The sequence below is a fragment of the Cajanus cajan genome, chromosome 8 (genome assembly GCF_000230855.2).
Source record: "Cajanus cajan strain Asha chromosome 8, NIPB_CcT2T_4, whole genome shotgun sequence".
NCBI lineage: Eukaryota > Viridiplantae > Streptophyta > Magnoliopsida > Fabales > Fabaceae > Cajanus > Cajanus cajan.
Window position 1 is genome coordinate 13,186,384 of NC_138524.1, and position 22,494 is coordinate 13,208,877.

General features: G+C 34.9%; 1 long non-coding RNA gene across 1 annotated transcript; it reads right to left on the minus strand.

Moving 5' to 3' along the window:
* Positions 1–7,184: 7,184 nt before the first annotated feature.
* Positions 7,185–8,117, minus strand: LOC145950824 (uncharacterized). The gene is made up of 2 exons (XR_014428672.1): positions 7,773–8,117; positions 7,185–7,618 (listed from the first exon to the last, which is right to left on the minus strand). It is a non-coding gene; the product is annotated as an uncharacterized LOC145950824 (long non-coding RNA).
* Between the last annotated feature and the right edge of the window lie 14,377 nt (positions 8,118–22,494).

A 22,494-nucleotide genomic window follows, 5' to 3' on the forward strand; every position in this document is an offset into this window, starting at 1 on the left:
ATAAATATGTCTAGTTTTATAAACTAAAGATTAAATTTGTTCATAATATTACAATTATCACTAATCTCAACATATAATAGATTAAATACGAAATTTTTGCTAAATAAGTCATTCTCATATGATTTATCAAAAAATATTTCATTATTCATGTCCCGAATAAAAGAAAATATTTCATTATTCATGTCCCGAATAATTCGATCGCTAAATTGCTGGGGAAAAAAATTTTGATTGCAACAATTTATCAATTTCAAATTCATTCATTCATAAAATAGCAAATTGATATCGGTGGAGTTGTTAATTGAAAATTTTTATGTGGTGTGAAATTGGCACATAGAAACTCCATAAAAATAAAAATAAAAAAAAACTGCCACTTTCAAACTTCTTATCAAAATTTTTATTTCTAAACTTCTATATATTGTCTTATATCAATGATATTTTTACCCTAATCTTTATCCTTCTCTTTAAAACTATATACATAAAAAATAAATACATCTTTACCTTTATTTTCTTGAATTTTTAATTTCAAATTTCTAACACAAAAATTTCATATCAACAATAATTAATATAATCCAGCTGAGTAGCTTTTAGACAAGAGTCACTAAGCCATCCACACCATTAACAAGTACACTAGCTTCACGTGGCCATGAGTTTCCATGAAGATTAAAATGGTCGTTGAAGGACCAATATGTTTGTTACTTCAAGGAAGTTTCACCTGTCATAACAATTTTGTGTATGATTCCAACCTTTATGTAAAATCTATCAAACATCAAGCAATATTGCATTCCCATCAAATGCTCGTTTAATCATTTGCTTTATTCTAATTGACAAAATTAGCACCTAAACCATCCGTGTAGGAATTTTCTTCATTAAAAACGGGAAAATATCAAATTATTGTATAACATCTCAATCTCCTAAAAAGATGAGGACAAGTTTTCCGAAACATCATTTTTTTTCGGTGCCTTCTTCAAGCATCGTGTCTTGTCGGAGAAACAAACCGTACTGCATTTGGTAATTATGATCAAGCTGTAATCAACTATTGTTGGCCTATCAAATAAACGCAAATCATGTCAATTAAAGTTGATGCAATTTCGATTAAGTTCATGATTCTTTGTTATTGATGATTTTATCCCCAAATGATTTTGGTAGCACTCATTTAACTGTTACGATATTATCCTGATCCAAATTTGTGAGTAGTACTTTATTACTTTTAGCCTAATGGAATGGTAGAAGAAAATAGTGTTGGGGATAGGTTCATGTATGGTACGAAATTTTGATAGAATCAATTCCGTGAAACTAAATACGAGCTAATTAAAGATCTGACAATATTTGGAATAAGACGTGATCAATCAATTTATTGTCTTCATATATTAATCTAATTATTATATAAGTTAGATCGTAGAATTAAATAAATATTTATTTACAAAGTATATTTATAATATATATTTTAATATAAACAATATCATTATAAGTAGTATATCCCTTTAATCAAAACGATGTTCATAAAAATCAAGAAGTTATATTATTATTACATAATTGTTTTGAAAATATACCTTCTTAATAGAATATATAGCATTAGATAAAGTTAGAATGACTGAAAATGTAAATTGAACTTATCCTTAAATACATTAGATTTAATTTTTAAAATCTATTCAAATTGAATCGAATTGGTAGGACGCGTTATGAACACCTCTAATAAAAGAGAATAAAAAAAGTAAAGTGATTGTAATAAAATAGAATGAATTGAAATAAAATAAAATAAAAATGACATTTTACTATTTAGATATTATATAATATAATAGAACAAATATTTTATTCTATTGTCTTCGAGAAAGGATGGGATAGAATGGATTATATCTTTTTTAATTTTTGTATTATCTTATTTTAAATATATTTTGTAAAGATAAAATAATTATTTTATAATCTAAAAGTTTTCATCGATCAAGTATACATTAAATTTGAAGAGAAAAAAGTGGATAAATAATATAATAGAATGGATCATAGTTAGTTTTCATTCATAATATTGCATTCATATATATTTTACAAATTAAACAATAGAATAAGTTTATCCTTCACTCCATTGCTCTCTATTATATCCTTTGTTACTGATCCAAACAAAGCCTTAAAAAGAAGTTAAGCTGCGGTGGTAAATGTTGCATTGTCCTTTTGCTTATATAATTATTGTCTTAAGGTGTAGTTAGGGGTGGCCATTGTTAAGTCTTATTTAAATTATTTTTGTGTTTACACCAAGGTCATATTTTAGTTATACATAATATAATTCTTTTATATTTATATATATACTAATATATAAAAACGATACTTTTTTTTTTAACTATCTTAGTCTTTATTTTTTTTGGACTATTATACATTTTTATGTTAAAAAATTAGAAAAAAAATATTTTTTAATCAAATTTAAGAATTTGAAACTAATAAATCATTTTTACAATAATTACTTTTGGTTTTCATTTTTATATGAATCATTTTATCCTTTATTTATTTTTTAATAACTACTTTTTTTATGAGTAACTTCTCTCTTTTTTTTAATTTTTTTTAATACAATGCAGGTACGAAGTGCTTTTTTCCTGTTAGTTAATATATAAAGGGGATATTTTTTTGATAACTACCTTGATTTCCACTTTCTTTTTACCATTATACTATTTTATTTTAAAAAAATTAGAAAAAATATTTTTATTTAAATTTAAGAACTTGAAACTAATAAATCTGTACTTCTATACTAATATATAAATGAGATATCACTTTCAATAACTACTTTTAGTTTTTATTTTTAAGTAGAACATTTTATCTTTTATTTATTTTTTAATAATTACTTTTTTTTATAAATAATTTATAATTTTTTATTTTTTAATTTATTTTTTTTTAATACAATATAAACACGAAGTGTCTTTTTTTTTCTCGTGTGAAATAAAAGCATTAGCTTTATGTTTAGTTAGGAGTGAGCGTATATGCGCCAAATTTTGCGTACGGACTCGCAAAGCTTGCAGTTAAAAATCTTACTTTTTGATTCATATAATTATCGTAGAAATTGGATTCGGCTTATAAAACTTGCAAATTTCGCGAAATTTATGAACTCCACCAACTTACCCGCTTAAGAGTTAAACTTGATTATACTTACTTAGTGTATTTGGACTTAAGAATTTTTCATATTTTGTTCTTAGCTAGTAAGATTATTATTTTATTTTTTTTTAAACAAAGACCTTAAGTGTAACACTGAATTGTATGCTTGTTTATTTAATTTTATTAAGTAAATGATTTATATGAATTGTTGTTTTAATATTTTAAAACTTTAAGAATTTAAGAATTCTTACTAGTTTAATTATTTTGAGTTGAAATTTATGTTTATGTTTAGAACATCGTTTATAAATCAAAAGTATTTTTTATATAATTGATGTTATAAGGTTATCAAGATTAAGTATTCATAAGGCTTTTGTCTTATTTATTATATTCAAATAGATATGATTTAACATGCTATATTTGCTTAGAAGTCTATTAAACACTTAGACAACTATTTAGCCTTCCGAAGGTTGTTGTGTTGATGTTATGCTTAGAATATATCAAAAACCTTATGATATAAACACAATATGTATGATCGTTAAATACAATGTAAAAGGGAGGTAAGATAAGTATGTACACAAGGATTTATATTGGTTCATCTCAAGTCCAAGGCTACATTGGGTTCTCACCCAAAATAATGGAATTTTCATTAACATAACCAACACCATTGTTAAATACATCAACAACAATACTAGCTCTCAACTACATTTCCTTGCCAACTACACTAGACTTTAACAACTCTCGCACCACAACACCATCCTAGTCTTGGTTTGGAGTACCCACTCAACCATGACACACACTTGACCATGAGAGAGACAATCCAATATTCTCCACCTCTACAGGCACCATAAGCCTCTTCAAGCATCACGACTATTCTCTACCTCTCCATGCATCCACTCAACCATGAACCCCATTTGGCCATGAGAGAGACAAAATATAAGTATTATTTTACCTCTTTAGGGTGCCTAAGTATTATTTCATTCTAGCCTCTCCAGGCTATCATCTTATAAACTCTCTCTAAGCTACCCACATTCTATGGGTTCTCCCTCTCACTTTTCTCACAACCAAACTTCTACCTATTTGGGTGATTTGAAATAAAAACATATTACATACAAAAACACTCATGGGTTAGATTCTTCATGATAACTCTTTTGTACTTCTCTCCATTTTTAATTTCGGAGAAGTGTTGGAGTGGACTGGAATTGATCAATGACTTGGAATGTTGTAGGCTCTCTCCTATAACTTTTTATAGTTGTATTTGGTTAATGTGTGTGTGTATATATATATATATATATATATATATATATATATATATATATATATATATATATATATGTCACGTGGGATGAACTAGCCATTAGAGCATGTCTTGTCCCTTAAATTCCATGCTAGAATCACATATTTTTCTTACATCAACAAGACTTAGACAAGGTGCCTTTTGCATGTGTTTTGAGTTCCATTTCCTCTAATATGGAACTTTATTGATATAGTCTCTGTAATTGAGTATTTTGACCCTTCAAATGATCAAATCAACTTTTGATGTCTTCATAAAACTTGTAGATAAATTTGTCCTTGATCATTAATTAGGAATTGGTTTCATGTTAATTAGGCCTCTATAGCATCAAATATTCCAAAAACATTGTAACAACAACATGATGTCATAAACAAATTAGTGTTTTCATATTGCAAACATAATTTGTCCACAATAGAGACCTTATTAGCCAATGATTTCTTCATCAAAGGTGCAAACATCAATTTATCTCAAAATCACGTCTACAAGTCCAAATGTGCTAAAAAATACTGCATTATGTTAGTGTTGTAACTCAAAATGACATTTTCATCTTGATTGTCATATTTGTCCATGATCTAGGCCTTTCTAATGCACGAACTCTTCTTAAATGTTGTATATAATTATTCTATATTTCCATAGCCACAAATTTTGGCTCAAGATCATGTCTACAACTCAAGATATGTGCAAAGTATAGCAAGTATGTTTTGTACTCAATATCAACATCATTTACAATTTTGCACATGGTTTAAAGCTCTTGACTTCTTCATGAAAAATGTATATATTTCTTCAGACTTTTCATAGCCACCAAGATCTCCTCAAATGAATTCCTAAAGCTTAATATAACACACAAATGGATTTCATAGTCTTTTGTCACTATTGAATGCATAGTTGAGACATTCATTCTGATCCATTTTAAGCTCTACATTCTAAAGCTTCATTCGGATATTTATGTCATATTGATTCTATTTTATTTGACTTAAACTTGTTATTTTTCGTCCACCTTCTAAGAGTAATTATGAATCAATTTTAAGTATGCCTTAATTAATGTTCTGAATACACCAAGTAAACTCATTAGTACCATAAATACTCAGAAGGCTTATGACTTTTGTTCACAAGGTTTGTCATAATTAGGTCTGGACTCAACATTGAGGTCATTGTTGATCAAGTTTAGAGAAAGATATATAAGGTTTTTTTAATACTTGAACTTCATAAGTTCATTTTCTTATGAGAAAAGTTAGAGAGCTAGGCTTTAGAGTTAAAGGAAATAGTTTTCCCTTCAGACTTCACATAATAGCTCTAATTCTTCCACAAAGCTCACTTGTAAAAGTTGAGTCAAGATTCAAAGCTTGGGAATTGAGAATCGAGTGTTGGTGGTGTCATGTAGAGAAAGCTCGAAAGATCGCGTTCTTCCTTCTTCTACCTCTTTTGTTGGTGATTCAAGGTACGAGAAAGCTTGTAGAGTTGATTTTTGTTGTATTGGGTGACTTGTGTATTGCCTAGATTCATCAAATTATGCGTGTTGTTGATTAGAAAAGTGGAATTATTGATGTTTGGTTTTCTTCTTTTTGTTCTTAGTAAAATGAGAAGATAATTAATGATTTGGAATCCTTGATGGTTGCATGTTGGAATTCTTTGATTATTTGAGTTGCTAGTGATGTATAGATGTAATATTGTGAGTTGCATGCTAGATTGAAAGTGATTTTGCAAGCGATTGAAACCAAATTGCAATTATGCCAAGTGTAACAATTGTCATTGCATTAGCAAGCACAACTTTATGGCATGGGGTGTGATGCTAATCAATGGCTCTCTTCCTCACTAATGCTAAGCTCAAAATAGGTAGTGTCAGACATGAGTCAATTAGGAATTTTTTGACTTGGTTACGCCAAACATTGGTGAAAAGGTGTCGATTGTGATTTCCTTCGGAACTTTCTCACTTGGTGAAGTTGGACACATGTTGAGTGACGTCAGGCATGATCATGTTAATGATTTTTTGCCTTGACAATTCCAAGAGCGAGTTGTGTAGCATCGCATGTGAGTTAGACATAGGCTCTTTACCTAAATGATAGTGACATCAAGTATGATTTACACGTAGACTCTTTGTCTTATTAAAGTCAGGGAAGGAGAATTGACACTAAATGTGAATAAGCCAAAGACTCTATGTTTCAATGGTATTGTGTTGTATTATGCATGTTATTGAGTAATATTATTATTATTTTTAATTTTCAATAGCTCCTTGAACTTCTTTTCAAACAATTTTCACTATGAATAAGACCTTTTTTATTTCAAATATCAATGACATTTAATAATTTTTATGTAAATGAATCTAATGAAACAAATTTTAAGTTTTAAATTCATAAAAAAATATATCTAAATTATGTTTCAAAATTAAAAATAACTATTATTTCAAAAAAAAAATCAAATCAACTTTAACATAAGAGATAAAAAAAAATCAAAATAAATATTAAAAATAAAATAAAAGATAACAATATAATTTAACCTATTTTAATTCACTCTTTTACTTTTCAAACTTTTTTTCTTTATTCTGATTTATCCATTTTCTATCTAATTGAATAATAAAAAAATTTAGTCTAACAAATTTTCTCCCCTTTTATTTAACCCCGATCACTCCATGCAAAGTGCAAAGAACGCATCAATCAAAGGTTACACCGAAATTACATAGGCATACATGTGGCCCCCTCAACACAAAACAATCCCCATCTACACACAACCTGCCTCAGACAGGTCCCCAACATGTTGAAGAAGAAACAATTACCAAAAAACAAAAATAAATATAAAGAAAGGTAAACATGAAAGAAGAAAAAAATAGACAAAGAAAAAGAAAAGTAAATTAAATGCATTTTTTTTTCTTCTAACCCCTCATAGGTTACAGACTCACAACAAGAGTCACAACACGGGTCAGAAAAAGGTACCTAGAAAACATGACAACAAATAACAATCCCGTAATATTACAATTTCTCTCTCAATTCCTCAACCCAAATTGCAAAACATCGTTGGAAAAAAAAAATGGTTTAAACATTTCCCACTTTTTTTCCCCTTTAATTTTTCTAGACAGTGCAGGATCAAAAAAGATTAAAAGGGAAAAACCCAAACGCGCGTTTGCGCAACGAGCTTTCATCTGTGCGCAGTGATCAGCGTTTCGATGAACCGCAACCCATCGAACCGCGGCGCGAACTTCTCCGTCGACGCCGAATTCGCCGCCGGCGAGGAGCCGCCGTGGCCTGTCCGAGCCCCGCCGTCCTGCAAAACCCAAACGCAAAAATCAATAATTTCGCCGAGAAAAACCGCATCAGACTAAAAAAAACGAGATTTTTCACACGAAAAATTTCAGATCCCAATTTTAAAAGCAAAATCACGACGAAAATAGAGAAATTTAGGGATTGGAGGTGTATGCCTGAAAAGAGACCTTGGCGGAGGAGGAAAGGGAAACGGCGGTGGCGGAGGCAGCGGCGACGGTGGCAGCGAGGATTGCGGATTTGGTCATATTGGGGGCGTTTGGGTGTCTAGAAGATGTTTTATGAATTTTGTGGGAAAATGAGAGAAAGAGAGAGAAAATTGTAAAAGCGCGTTGGGGAAGCGGGTTTTATATAGAGAATGGGAAATGATGGATGTTTTGCCAGCTTCGAGGGTAATAACGGAATAACGATTATGATGACAATTACGCGGCAATTCTTCATTGCATTTGCTCATTCAAATTACCTTTTTCAGTTTTTCTCTTCTATAAACATCAACCTTTCTTTATAAAAATATTCATATATATCATATATATATACCTAAGATTTTTTTTAGACATACATCACATTTCATTGTCATTCCTTTTTCAAGGCATGCCATTTTTTTCATAATAATTTAATAATGCATTTTTAAATTTCAAATATATTATTTTCTATTTCTTTTAAGAATAGCCGATTTATAAAAAAAAGTGTAGTCATTAGTTCCGTCATTATATTTATCAAATTTATTTTTTAAAACCTTTAAAATATTTTTTTTCGAAAACACCGAATCATGTAATTGTTTAACTTTTATAGTTTCATTGTGTTTTCTCATTTTAGTTTACACTTTTTAAGTTACAATTAAAAACCCTGAAACATTATTTATTTAAATTACAATTAAATATGTTGTTTATACTAAAAAAATCATTATTTTTTTTTATGTGTTTGTCTTTTATGTGCTTTTAAAAAGTAGATATTAGTAATGTGATTATTAGATTTGTTAAGTAAGATATCACTTGCTAAATATGTAATTTGTTACTATTTATGTATATTTACTTTTTTGACGAATATAATATTTATTGATATGATGTATATACATCAAATTTACAAGGATGAAAAATAAATAAGGGAGGACAAAAAAAATTAACCTTTTTTATACCATAAGTATTCTTTTAAAGAAATAATTTTACTTGAGTTAAATAAGATTATTTAAAAAATAAATATATCTAAATATTTAATATAGTTCTTTATATAAAATTTAAATTTAAAATTATTAATTATGCTAAACAACTTGACGTCAATTGATTCATGTATTTATTCCATGAAAGGGAAGAGAGAAAAAAAACTCTAGCATGCACTAATAAATTATCAATATTTAATATTCATAGATAAAAATTAAATATAAATTGGAAAGTTATAAAAGAAAAATATAACCTGTGTTTTTTAATAAATTAAATACAAACATTTTACCAATAACCTTTAAAAGGAAAAGAGTATTTGATTCTTGATGTTTTTAAAATGTACAAAATCACATTTTCTCCCTCAATCATCCCATTCCCATAGGTTTTCATCAAAAGAGGATATTGTTATCTTCTTTTTATGTTTGCAAGAACCCAAAGATGATTGTGCGCAAAAGAGGTGAGTTCATGAAAGCCTACAACTTCTATTTAGGTTAGACTTATATATGAAAGAAAGTACAATTATGTGTAGAAGATGCAGAATTTACAAGGAGAAATGAGTAATAGTTTGAGCTATGGCATGTCAAGTGTATAATTCAATTTTAGGTTGTTTAGAGATTTACAAAGTTGATAATAAAAAAATAGTTATAACGGGGATTTGGTCATGAGAGATGGTTCATTTTTTACACATTAAAATCTTTAAAGATCAAAATTCTCCTTTTGAAAAGGTTGAAAGTGTATTTGGATAAAAAAAATAATGAAATAAGTCAATTTTTTTTAAGAATTTCAAGTAATTTATAGTATAATGTTTTATTTAGATGAAAAAATTATAAATAATTTAAAATTTAACTATTTGTGAAATTTTTTCGAGATGTAAAATTTCAAATTTTTTTAAAAAAAAAAGTAAAAAAGTAAAAATTTTCTTTCTCTTTTTTCATATATCCTTCTTATCTCTTTCAAAATCAATATAAGAAAAATCAATAAATTTTTTAATTATTGAATATTCAATATTATTTTTAAATTATTTAATATTAAAATTTTAAATAATGAAATATTTTAAATTAATTAATATTTAGTTTTATAAAATCTAATATATATAAATATATAAATCAATTTTATCTATGATGAAAATAAAATTGTCCTAAGCAAACTAAAAGTTTAAAATTAAAATTAATTTTTCCATATAAAACATTTAATGAATGATAAAGAATTAAAATTAAAATAATTCAAATTCAAAAATTTTCAAATTCTTTAAATTTTTTAAAAAATTTATCCAAACAAATTATTATATTTTGCGTAAAACAAATAAAGCACACGTGTAATTTTTTTAATAAAAAAATAATAAATATATACTTAGTCATGTAAAACAATATCCACTGATGTTTAACTGAAAAGTTAAAATACGAGTGATTTTTTATACTTCAAAATTTAAATTCATGACATGCTTTTAAGGTTTGAGAAATCATAAATGATTCAAATCTCTGAATAAAATTTATTGTTATTATTTTTATTTACTTATCATACTACCTTTTATTAAGGATTTGAAAGATAAGAGAATGGAAATTAATTATTACTTTTACTTGTCAAACGACATTTTACATATTATCATTAAAATAATATTACATCAGTTAAATTATTTTAAGAATTCAAAGTAAAACCTTATATGCTTATATTTATATTATAAATAAAGAATTAACGTAGTTACTCAAAAAATATTATAAATTAATAATTTAAATATTCTTTGAATTTTATACTTTATATATCTATAATTTATAATAATATACACTTTTTGGTTTTTTAGTTTAATTTATACATTTTTATCCTTTTTATAGTAGAAAAAAACAAAAAAAAATAAAAGGAAAGAGAAAACAAACTAACTATTTCATAAATATAAGATTTCCATCATATTTTCTAATAATAGCGAAAACATATGACTATGATATGAAAATCACATAACTAATGTTCATCTATGAATATGATATAAGATTGGATCTATTTAGATAAATATCTATACATCTTTATCCTTTAATTACATATTATAATCGATCTCACTTTTTTCATCTATTAAAGTTTTACCTCTCAATTGCAACTTCTCATTTTTTTTATTTAATTTCCCCTCCCTATTTCTTTTTATTTTATTTTAAAAAATGTAGAGATAAAAGTACCTTTTTTTATCTATTATTTATAAAATGGGGATGTTAAAATTGTTTTAGGGTTTGGAATATAAAGAGTTGGAAAAGGTGACGGGGGTAATTTGGTAAAAGGAATAGAATAATAAGAGGTTTTGTGGAGGTTGATGGTTGGAGGAGCGAATGGGAGATTTTTAAGAAGGAAAGAATATAGAAGCGACACGTGTGTGGTGGAGATGAAGCCAACGAAGCATAACCGTTGGCACAATTTAATTTTCAGCTAGCTAGGCCGTAGCTGGTGCATTGGTTGGTGGACCATGTTATCATTCTAAATTACCATATTACCCTCAAGGCATCAAGTTTTAAGAGCCCCAGCATCAGCATATTCCCACCCACACCACCTTCATAAACAAAACAACTCCCCGCCAATGATTCTTTTTAAATGCTTAAATATTAAATATTAAATATCATATTTTATTTTTTAGACTCCTACCTTATAATAATAATAGTACGATTGAATCACTCATGTACTTTCTCATATTAACAAAATGATAAAACAGTAGTTTTAAAAATTATAACTTAATCATTTCAGTCTCTAAAATTGTAATAATTAGTCAAATAATTGTTTTTAAACTATTCTATTAGTACCACTTTCCAAAATAAAATGGCCTTGTCATATTACTCTTTCTCCCCTCTGTCATTAGAAAAAATCTCTTTATACAATAATATTTCACACCTTTTTTTTTTATATCTTTCTTTATTATCTCAATTGGTCTTTGTTATTTCATATTTTCTCTTTCTTTTTCTTTCTTTACATTTGTTGTATAAATTTTTATGCAAGTTTTACTTTAATAATACAATACGAGTTAAGTTTAGTAACATATATTAGTTCTCCACGTCGTTGTAAGTCTATAATTGAATCATCAATAAAAGAGTTATTTAGTATTCGCCATTACTTCAAATAAAATTTTCTCTAAAAAAAACTTTATAATATTATATCGATATTAGTCTAATTAAATATTATCATGATAAAATTATTGAGTTTTATAATTACTTTAATTTGTTGACGATATAAAGTTCTTTTTACTAACAATGTAAGAATTTTTTTTTATCATTGGACAATAAAATAAGTATTTTTTATAATTATGTTTTTTGTTATATATATATAATTTTAAAATTAATTAAGATCTCAAATATTAAGTGTGTAACTAATGAAAGTTTGTTTCAGCTTAATTAGTAGCCAATTTGAATTTTGAGAATGTAATTATATTAAATATTTGAATCAACATCTTTATCATCCAAACTCTACGATGATCATAGTTAATTCGAACAATTTTGTCTCATGCATAAAATACTTTTGTTCTAAAATAAATAAATTAAAGCCACGTGTTTGAAGAAGTTACATCTCTTCCACTTTGAAGTTTGAAGCGACACATTTATATATAATATATATTAAGATAATTAATTATTAGTTGAAAACTCATTTTGACCTTTATAGTGGAATTTGATCATTATTATAAAAGTTAAATCTTGTAAATTAATCTTAACAATGAACAATTGATCAAAATAAATATTAGTAGATAAATTATATTAAAAGTACCAAAAACAGAATCTAAAGATTAAATAAAAAGAAAATATATATATATTATCCTAAAAAGAAAAAAAAATCGTGTAGAATTACATACAAATTATCTTCAAAATCTTAAACAACCATGAAAGTAGATAAAGCAATTTACAAAATAAGTTTGTGTGAAATATTTTCTAACCTCTAACTTAAACATTAATTTAAGTATTAAAAAAAATATTAAAATGACTGTTAAACATAGATTATACACATATACTATTCTAATAACTTTAAAAATCATAAACAACTGTTTTAACTTTCAAACTCTTCGATAATAAAAATATTTTAGATCACCTTAAATTCTTAAATATCTCCATTTTAGCTTTTTTTGAGTAATATTCTTTCGAGTCTTTTCTTCAAGTTTATCAAAATTTGCAGATAGTAGCCTTTTAATAGAAAATAGATTTAGTTAGGTTAGGTTACAAGAAATACAACATGATTTTTTTAACTCGATAATGAAACTGAGTTTTGAAAAAGAAAGCCAAAAGGAGTGACGATAACATTCATCGAAGAGAAAACAATTAAAAATTGGAAGTTGAAAGTAGGAAACTAACACTATGAATATATATAACACAGTCAGTAACTATACCTAAATACAATCACTTAAATTCTTGATACAACATTTAATTATAATTAACTCTTAAGAAGAAAGGCGTGAAGAAAGGCGTGAAGAAAGTGCTGATACAGTCATTTAGCACCCAAAAAGGATTTGGTCTCTGTTAAATCTCTCATTTCCAAGTCAATTTCAAGAAAGAAAGCTTAGATATGCAATGTCGGCACAAATAATTATGACCACTTTTGTTATTGTTAATCTTACAGTACAGCAAAGATGATAAAGATCTTAAGTATCTAACTGCTTTGTTCCTAGTGTTTATGTTTTACCAATGACTCATTGGTGAATGGTGAGAGAATATTGAAGTAACCACTTTAAGAAATTATAGATTAAAAATTATCGGCCAAAACTTATAATAGAAATTAATTTTTAACAAAATTAATAAATACTGTTCTTACCGGAAATCTGCTGTAAAGATAATCTGCCGAGTAAGATTGGTGAGCCTCCTTCGCTGGTACGTTTGCTGCTCCAAGATGGGGGTGGTACCTGCAAAAGAGACTCTGGTGCTAAAGTTAGGGTTTGTATGAGTATGAGTCTCGTATAAGTAATGCACGTACCTTGGTGTGAATTAAGGTTGCTTTGGGCCTTGGGCCTGAGATGAGATGTGATAAGATTAGATAATGGGTCTCGTCTGGAGCGAGATTCCCTGAGATCAGTTATGATCTACTTAAATGTCGAGCTGACATCGCGTAGCGCGTGCCCGAGGTCATCTTGCGCTGTGATGTCGAGCTCGGAGCTTGGTTTCGCAGTACGGATAGTACACTAGCCCCCCGAGCTCCGAAGACCGTAGGTCGAGGAGTTAAGACCGAGCTCGCTGGACGGAAGTGACCTTTCGCGTGCATTGGCCTGTCAAGGTGCCATGTGTCGTAACTGTCGCTTCTTATTTCGATAATCGAGGCTGGCGCGTTAATGGGCGCGACGGTTATGTAATGATGGCCTCATTTAGTGCGTGATCAGGTGTGTCCCCTGGCTGACACGTGTTGTGGCCGTTTGAATTTTGGAAAACCCCTTTTTCTCTTATTCGCGCCCCTTCCTCTTCCACTTTACTCTTTTCATTCTCTTTCTCCTTTAGTTTCTTGCGCAAGCTACTTCCTGCACCTTCGCTTCCGTTCGTTCTCGTCTCCATTTTCGCGAACCTCGTCGTCGTTTTCGATAACCCAGTCATTGTTAGGGTCATTTTCTGAGGAAGAGTACCAGGTACTTTCTTTCTGCAGTTTTCTTTTTCTTTCTTTCCCACTCTTCTTTGGGTCTTTCTTGTCGTCTTTATGGCTGGAGGGAGTGGTGCTGGTTCCTCCGCGCCTGCCAAGGGCAAGGCACGGGGTAAGGCGACAGCTGCCGGAGCGGCCACCGTCGCGAAAAAAGAGGAGGTGGCTCCGCCATCGGACCTCGTTCCAGGCATTCCTCGGTACGACTGGGTTCGGCGCGAGATGGCGGAGCCCCAAAGCGTTTTTCGATCCCTTCGTGAAGTCAATGCGGTTTTGAGATCGCTCAGAATCTGTGACCCTTCTGTGTCCCGAATGATCCGTCTTGAACCGTGTCAGGCCGAAGAGGGCGTGTATATGGGGAAGTCCACTGACTTTCCCCATTTCTATATGTACCATTGTTTTTTTAGGGATTTAGGTGTCTGCCTTCCCTTCACCCAATTTGAGTGTGATTTTTTGAATTTTGTCAACTCGGCCCCTTGCCAGTTGCACCCCAATAGTTGGGGTTTTTTTGAGAGTTTTTCAAGTTCTCTGTTCAGTGCTAGGGGTAGAGGTGTCCCTTCCCGTTTTTCTTCATTTTTATCAGTTGAAGATAGGCGTTCTGCCTTATGGCATACTGTCCCTGAGCGGGAGTAGGGATGGGGGTTTGTTTACCCTCTACGCCCACTCATACAAGAATTTCAAGCAAGAGTTTTTCTGGGTTGCTCTTGTGGGTGTCGACCCATTGGAGGATGGGGTATTTTACTTTAGCGGGCTGCCGAAGTTCCCTTTCTATTGGTGCTCTGAACCATCCAGGTTTCATGGGGTTGGCCAATTGAAACTGACGACTTCGGAGGCGGTCGCCGTTGAGAATCTCGCAGCGCTTCCTCGTCCGCTGGATTGCAAGCTCGTTTTGTCGCTTGCGAACTCAACATACAGGGAGAGGGGCCTGGAGAGTGAGTATTTCGCCCTCTTTTTAGATTATTAGGGTTTGTGAAAATCCTTTTTCTGATGTGCTTCGGTATGCTGTGTTTGTAGGCATAATGGGCGGGAATAAGTGGCGCGAGCTGAAGCACCGCTACAACGTGACCGAGCTCGAGGTCCCTGAGCCTCCAGAGGAAGAGGTTTCCCCCCTGAAGGTCAACCGAAAAAGAAAGAGGGGCGATAAAGAGGTCGGGAAAACCTCTGCCCCTCGCGGAATGGAGGAGGTGACCTCCAAGGCTGCATTTGCCGATGCAGTCGATCTCACTAGGAGCCCTCCGCCTGGGGAGGTTCCCTAAGTGGCTATTGCAGGGACTTCTGAGCAAGCTGTTCCCTCTGCCGAGGTAGGTTTTTTGTGCATTAATTTATTTTCTATGTTGATTTGGCTTGGTTTGTTGAGGTGCTGTCTCTCTTTGCAGTAGCTGCCGAGGTGGAGGTCCTAGTTGCTGAGCAGGTCGCCCAAGCTGCCAAGGTGAGTACCTCGCTTTTCGCTTTTCCCTCTATCCTGTATGTTAGATTCTTGTTTCTTGACATGAGGTCAGTTTTTGCAGGAAGGGGGCGCTGTCGAGACCTCGGTGCCTTCGAGGTCAGCGGTGCCAGACGTGGACCCCCCTGTTGCCGAGCGGGCGACGCCGAGTTCTGCTTTTGCTACTGTTCGCGACAAGGGGCCAAGTTCCGAGGTCCCTCCGGCTACGTCCGTGGCCCCTACACCATCGTCAGGGCCGTCACAATGGGCTTCCCGGAGCCGATATATTGCTCACCGGTTCGGGAAGGGTCGCTCTGATGTGCGCCTGGACCATGTGAGCGCCTCGGCCGACATGAACTCGCTGTGGAGCGCTGGGGTGACCGTCGAGAGATTCTTCCCCGAGGGCACGCTGAGCTCGGAGGATCAGGGGATAATCGAGGAGGCCGGGCCTGTGGAAGGCTTTGACGCTGCTCAAGTCTTCCTTCAGAAGACTATGGCTATTGTGGACCACTGGAAGCACAAGTGGTCCAAGCAGCAGGAGGACCTGGCCAGGCTGAAGGGCCGAGTTAAGCCCTTGAAGGAAGAAGCCAAGGCCCTAAGGGAGGGGAGCAAAGCTTTGAAGGATGAGAACCAGGCCTTGGCAGGTGCTCTTGGGGAGGCTAAGCTGTGTAACGAAGCCGAGCTTCAAGCTACTCGGTTGGAGGTGGAGAGGCTTCGGAAGTCTCTGGAGATTTCCCTGCGGTCGAACGAGACCTATGCTACTCAGGTTCGCGACTTGCAGGAGCTCTCCAGTTCCTCCCGGGCTTGTATGCGTGCCTTAGAGGATGAGGTCACTGCGCAGAAGGCTGAGCTGGTGGCGGCGGGCGAGAAATGTCTCTGTGACGAGGTGGTTCTTGGCGGCCAAGTGGAGGAGAATGCCGCTTTGAGGGTGGACCTCGCGAAGCTGGAGGAGGCCAAAGCAGGGCTGGAGAGGAAACTCGAGGAGACCGAGCACTCTGTTGTGGTAGAGCATAAGAGGGGTTTCCTCAAGGCTGTTCGCCAGGCCAGGCTCCTTGCGCCGGGGTTTGACTTCTCCGCTATGCATGTGGAGAAGGTCGTCCGCTTTGGGAAGCTGGTAAGGGAGGATGATGTCGAGGACAACTCCAGCGAGAATGCCTCTGCGTAGGCCAATTTTGTACTGGCTTAGCTAAATTTTTTCTGCTTTATCTTTCTGTTTCGAATTCGAGTGTAGAACTTTGGAAGCATCAGTTGTATATATGTATTTTTGTCTTGTTTTGCGTTTTCTTTTGCTTTTGCGTTTAAGCCTGATTTTTCCTTTTTTGCGCGTTTTGAGAGATATACCCGGTGTCTATTGTATCTTTGTAAAGGTTCGAGCTCGACCTCCGATTTTAGTTAACTAATTCTTGTGAGGGTTCGAATTTGACCTTAAGTCAATAATGCCTAGGTCCTCGAAAATTGGAGCAAAATGATTTTATTAAGGTTCGAACTCGACCTTGGATAAGATTATTGAGGTTCGTATTCGACCTCAAACTTTAACGAGGTTCGGATTCGACCTCGGATAAGCGTGCTTAAGGTTCGTACTCGACCTTAAATTGGAGCAAAATGATTTTATTAAGGTTCGAACTCGACCTTGGATAAGATTATTGAGGTTCGTATTCGACCTCAAACTTTAACGAGGTTCGGATTCGACCTCGGATAAGCGTGCTTAAGGTTCGTACTCGACCTTAAATTGGAGCAAAATGATTTTATTAAGGTTCGAATTCGGCCTTGGATAAGATTATTGAGGTTCGTATTCGACCTCAAACTTTAACAAGGTTCGGATTCGACCTCGGATAAGCGTGCTTAAGGTTCGTACTCGACCTTAAATTGGAGCAAAATGATTTTATTAAGGTTCGAACTCGACCTTGGATAAGATTATTGAGGTTCGTATTCGACCTCAAACTTTAACGAGGTTCGTATTCGACCTTGGATAAGCGTGCTTAAGGTTCGTGCTCAACCTTAAATTGGCGCAAAATGATTTTATTAAGGTTCGAACTCGACCTTGGATAAGAACATAAAATAAGAATATGGATTGAACAGAATGAGTCATTTTATTGATTATGTCCGTGTGCCTCGTTAAAAACCCTCTTAGTCAAAACGAAGACTGAGGCGGGAAAAGAGTGCACAACTCGTTCATACAAAATTAGTTGAAATGGAACTTAAGGTGCGTAGCATTCCGAGTTCGCGGCATTGGCTCTTTGCCGTGTTCTTGTAGTCGGGGAGCTCCGATTTCTTGAGCTTTGTCTCTAGGCTTGCTAGCGGGGCTTGGTCTTTCACTACAGGGATCGGTCCTCAGGCCAAGGTCAGTGGCCTCCCTGCGGGTAATGTGAGCTACGGTGGGGGGATCTCCCTTGCTTTGCTTGCTGGACGAGGAGATCTTCAGACTCTCGACGTAGCACTGCCGAGCCGTCTTCTGATTTGCTTTGACGAAGATGATTTTACCGTCGTTTCCTGGGAACTTCATGGTGAGGTGCGGAGTGGACACCATTGCCCCAAGCTGGTTCAATGTCGGCCTCCCAATGATGATGTTATAGGAGGTGTTGGCCTCCACAAGGAGTTATCGAACCATGATTCTCCTTGTATCCGGGGAACTTCCGAAGGTGGTCAGTAGGTCCACGTATCCTCGAGTGTGCACTCGCTCTCCTGCGAAACCGACTATGGGCTCTGTGTGAGGTTGGATGAGAGAATGGGGGACGTCTAACCTGAGGAACGTCGGCCAGTACAGGACGTTGGCCGAACTCCCTTGGTCGATGAGTGTCTTTTGCACCTCCCAGTTGGCTACTTCTACGTCGATGACCTTGGGATCATCTTGGTTAGGGCTGACGCCTGCGTAGTCCTCGTCAGAGAAAGAGATCGGCAGTGAGTTCTGGTGCGAAGCCGAGGTGGTAGAGTGGACGCAATTGATGTTCCGCAGGTGTCTCCTCCGGGCCGAGCTGCTGGCGCCTCCCCCAACAAAACCACCTGCAATTGTGTTGATTATTCCCCGTAAGGGAGCTGACCCTGTTTCCTGGCTTATCTCGGCTTATACTGCGCCGCTGGCATTTTGTTGGGAGCCCGAGGGTTGGTCTGTGCGAGCTCCCGAACCACGACCTCTGCCCCGTCCTCGTCCACCATAGCCCCCTCGGTGACCCTGCTGTCGTTGGACGTACTGGCCGAGGTGACCTGCCTGGATGAGCTCTTCAATACGGTCCCGGAGCGTGCGGCACTCCTCCGTGGTGTGATCGTGGTTCCTGTGGTACCGATAGTGTTTGGACTTGTCGGCACTGTTGGGAGTGTGACCTGGTGGTGGAAGGGCGAGTAAGTTGCTGTTGCTGGCTTCCTCCAAGATGTGGACTCTAGGTGCGTTCAAGGGAGTGTAGAAGTCATATCTCCCCCCTCTGTTTGCCCTAGTCGACTTCTTGAATTGGCTGTTGTTATTGACTTTGATTTTATCCTTGTGCCCCTGTTCCGGCTTCGTTGGTCCTTTTCTGCGAACCTGGTCACGGAAAGCGGAGTGTTCCTCCATCTAGATGTAGCCCGTCGCGCGAGCGCGAAGCTCGTCCATTTCGCGAGGAGACTCACGACATAGGCTGTCGATGAATGGTCCGGGCTTGAGTGCCATAAGCATGGCATGCAGGGCGACCTCGGGGTTCAGATTTCTGATCTTAATCGAGGTGGAGGCAAATCGCTCCATGAACGCCCAGAGTGGTTCGTTGTCGTTTTGCTTGAGACTGGCCAGGGCGGCTGAAGTGACATGGTGAGGTCAGCTCGTCGCATACTGTGCTGTGAACCTTCTGACTAGGGTGCCGAAACTATCAATGGACTCAGTAGGCAGCTGGGTATACCAGTTGAGCACGGCTCCTTTGAGCGAGGTTGGAAAAATCCTACACAAGATAGCGTCACTGTTAGTGTAGAGGTTTACCTGCGTCGTATACAGGTCGATGTGCTCATCTGGGTCCGTCGTGCCATCATAGCGATCGAGGTGGAGAGGCTTCCACCCATGAGGGAGTGGTATCTCCATGATGCCATCCACAAAAGGGTGGCGGCGGAAGGTTGCCTGATCCCCTGGGATATGAGTAGGGGCCTTGCTGACTTCATGGGCCGACTTGTGTGTCAGTGCATGGGACCGATGCATGGCAGGTCGTTGAGTCGGTGCCCTAGTCGCGGTCCGGGGTTGAGAGACTGAGTGCTCTTCCTCCTCATTGTGGTTGCTCGTATGAGGAGGATGATCATAGTGGCGCCAAGGGAGTTGAGCGCGGATTCGCTCGTTCTCGGCACGTAGCGCCGCCAGGTCAGCTTCATTAGCGGTACGCATTGCCGCTAGGTCAGTGTCGTGCTTGGCACGCATGCTTTGTAGGTCGGCGGCGTGTTGCTGCTGCATCTGTTCGACTTGGTCGATTAGTCTCCTCAATGCTACTTCGTTATCCATGGTAGTTGAGTGATTTGCGTCGTCTGTTGCGCGTCTACTATGGCTTCTGGTGAATACCATAAGCGTGGCCGATAAGAGCTGTCTTGATCGGCCCCACGGTGGTCGCCAAATGTTCTTACCAGAAATTTGTTGTAGAGATGATCTGCTGAGTAAGTTTGGTGAGCCTCCTTCGCTAGTACGCTTGCTGCTCCAAGATGGGGGTGGTACCTGCAAAAGAGACTCCGATGCTAAAGTTAGGGTTTGTATGAGTATGAGTCTCGTATAAGTAATGTACGTACCTTGGTGTGAATTAGGGTTGCTTTGGGCCCTGGGCCTGAGATGAGATGTGATAAGATTAGATAATGGGTCTTGTCTGGAGCGAGATTCCCTGAGATCAGTTATGATCTACTTAAATGTCGAGCTGACGTCGCATAGCACGTGTCCGAGATCATCTTGCGCTGTGATGCCAAGCTCGGAGCTCGGTTTCGCAGTACGGATAGCACAAATACTTTATGCAGATAATATAGTTATATATATAAAAAAAATCTTTATGCGCTAACACAAATAAATTATTTAAATAATTTTACTTAAAGCTAACTCTTTTTATACTTAATTTTTTATTTATAAAAATTTGAACTAGAGACATTATAGATGTCATTTAAGACAAATAAAATACTTTTTTTATTTATCAAAAATATAATGATAATATTATAAATTAAATATAAAATTATATATATTTATTTCAATCCTCGGTATTATCGAATCAAACAGTTTAACACAAAGAACACTAATTTAATTGAGAATGAATTAGATTATATAAATGAACTTTATATCATAATATATCATAAAATCTTAAAATATTATGAATATAAATATTTCTCACTTAAATATTATTTAATATACACAATTTTAATCGATAAAAAAATTCAATTTATACTTGAATTGTAACCAACTCTTATAGTTTGATATATGGAAGACCTAACTCCTCTTTCTCAAATTTCATTTTTAATTTATTTATAAGTTAATTTTAATTTATAAAAAAAAAATTCACGATTTTCTTTCTATTTTGAAAGTCACAATGACGTGTCATAGAAAGATAGTTCCTAATCTAAAACACAACCAACCAAGCTAATGTTAAAAATCATCTAAAAATAACACTGATGAGCAGCGACAAGCAATGTTTGTGCGTCATATCACAAATTTGTTTCGTCTTAAACCATCATTTCCCATCACTTAATATACACTAGTACAAAATAGGTATTTCACATCAGTTATTTTGAGTTTTTTACGTCGAAAAAAATATCGACGTTAATGCGGGAGATGTAAATCTATGTCGTCTCTGTAAAACTGACGTAAATTTACGTCGGACATTACTAAAGTCCGACGTAAAAAAGTAGTAAAAAAATAAAAATAAAATAACAAGTGCAAGCAAAATGGCCCATTCTTCAAGCAGAACGGCCCGTTCTACATGGAGAACGGGCCGTTTTGGATGGAGAACGGGTCGTTCTATTTGGAGAACGGGTCGTTCTGCTTCGTAGAACAACCCAAAGAAAAGGCCAACAACCCATACAAATAGAATAACCAAAAAATCGAATAGAACAGATAACCACAATAGCAATGTGAAGCAAAAAAGTGTTAACGAAACCCTGATTCATACCTGATGAGCTGCAACAATGTGTGAATGAGTAACAAAGAGTTCACCCCACTATGCAAAAGATAAAAAAACGATTCAGTAACAAAAGAGAGGGAGAGGGTTTACAGAGAAAAAAAATGAAAAGTGATGAAAAGTGAATGCGCGGGGTGTGCCTCGAACTCTCTTATTCAATTTTGCGTCCTTTTTTTTACGTCGGACGTGGTAGGGTCCGACGTAAAATGTCAAATCTACGTCGGACATAACATACATCCGACGTAGATTTGACATTTTACGTTAGACCCTACTAGGTCCGACGTAAAAAAGTTCGCAAAAATTACAAAAATGTCACCGCGTCTTTTTTACGTCAGATTTTAGTGTGTCCGATATTAAAGAAGTGACGTAATATACTAATTTTTCACTAGTGATACAAATATGTTTTTCTTTTTGGGTTAGGAACATGTGACAATTTCTAGTTTGAATCAATTTGCTTACTTGGGATATATATGGCATGCATGCCATCAGAAATAGTAAAACTGAGGTGTTTGATATGCAAAGAAGTGATTGATTATCAGTTATCTCATGACTCATCCATTCATCCATTCATGATGGGATCAATGCTGATTAGGGGTGGGCAAAAGGAACTGAACTGAACTGAACTTATAAAAACTATACT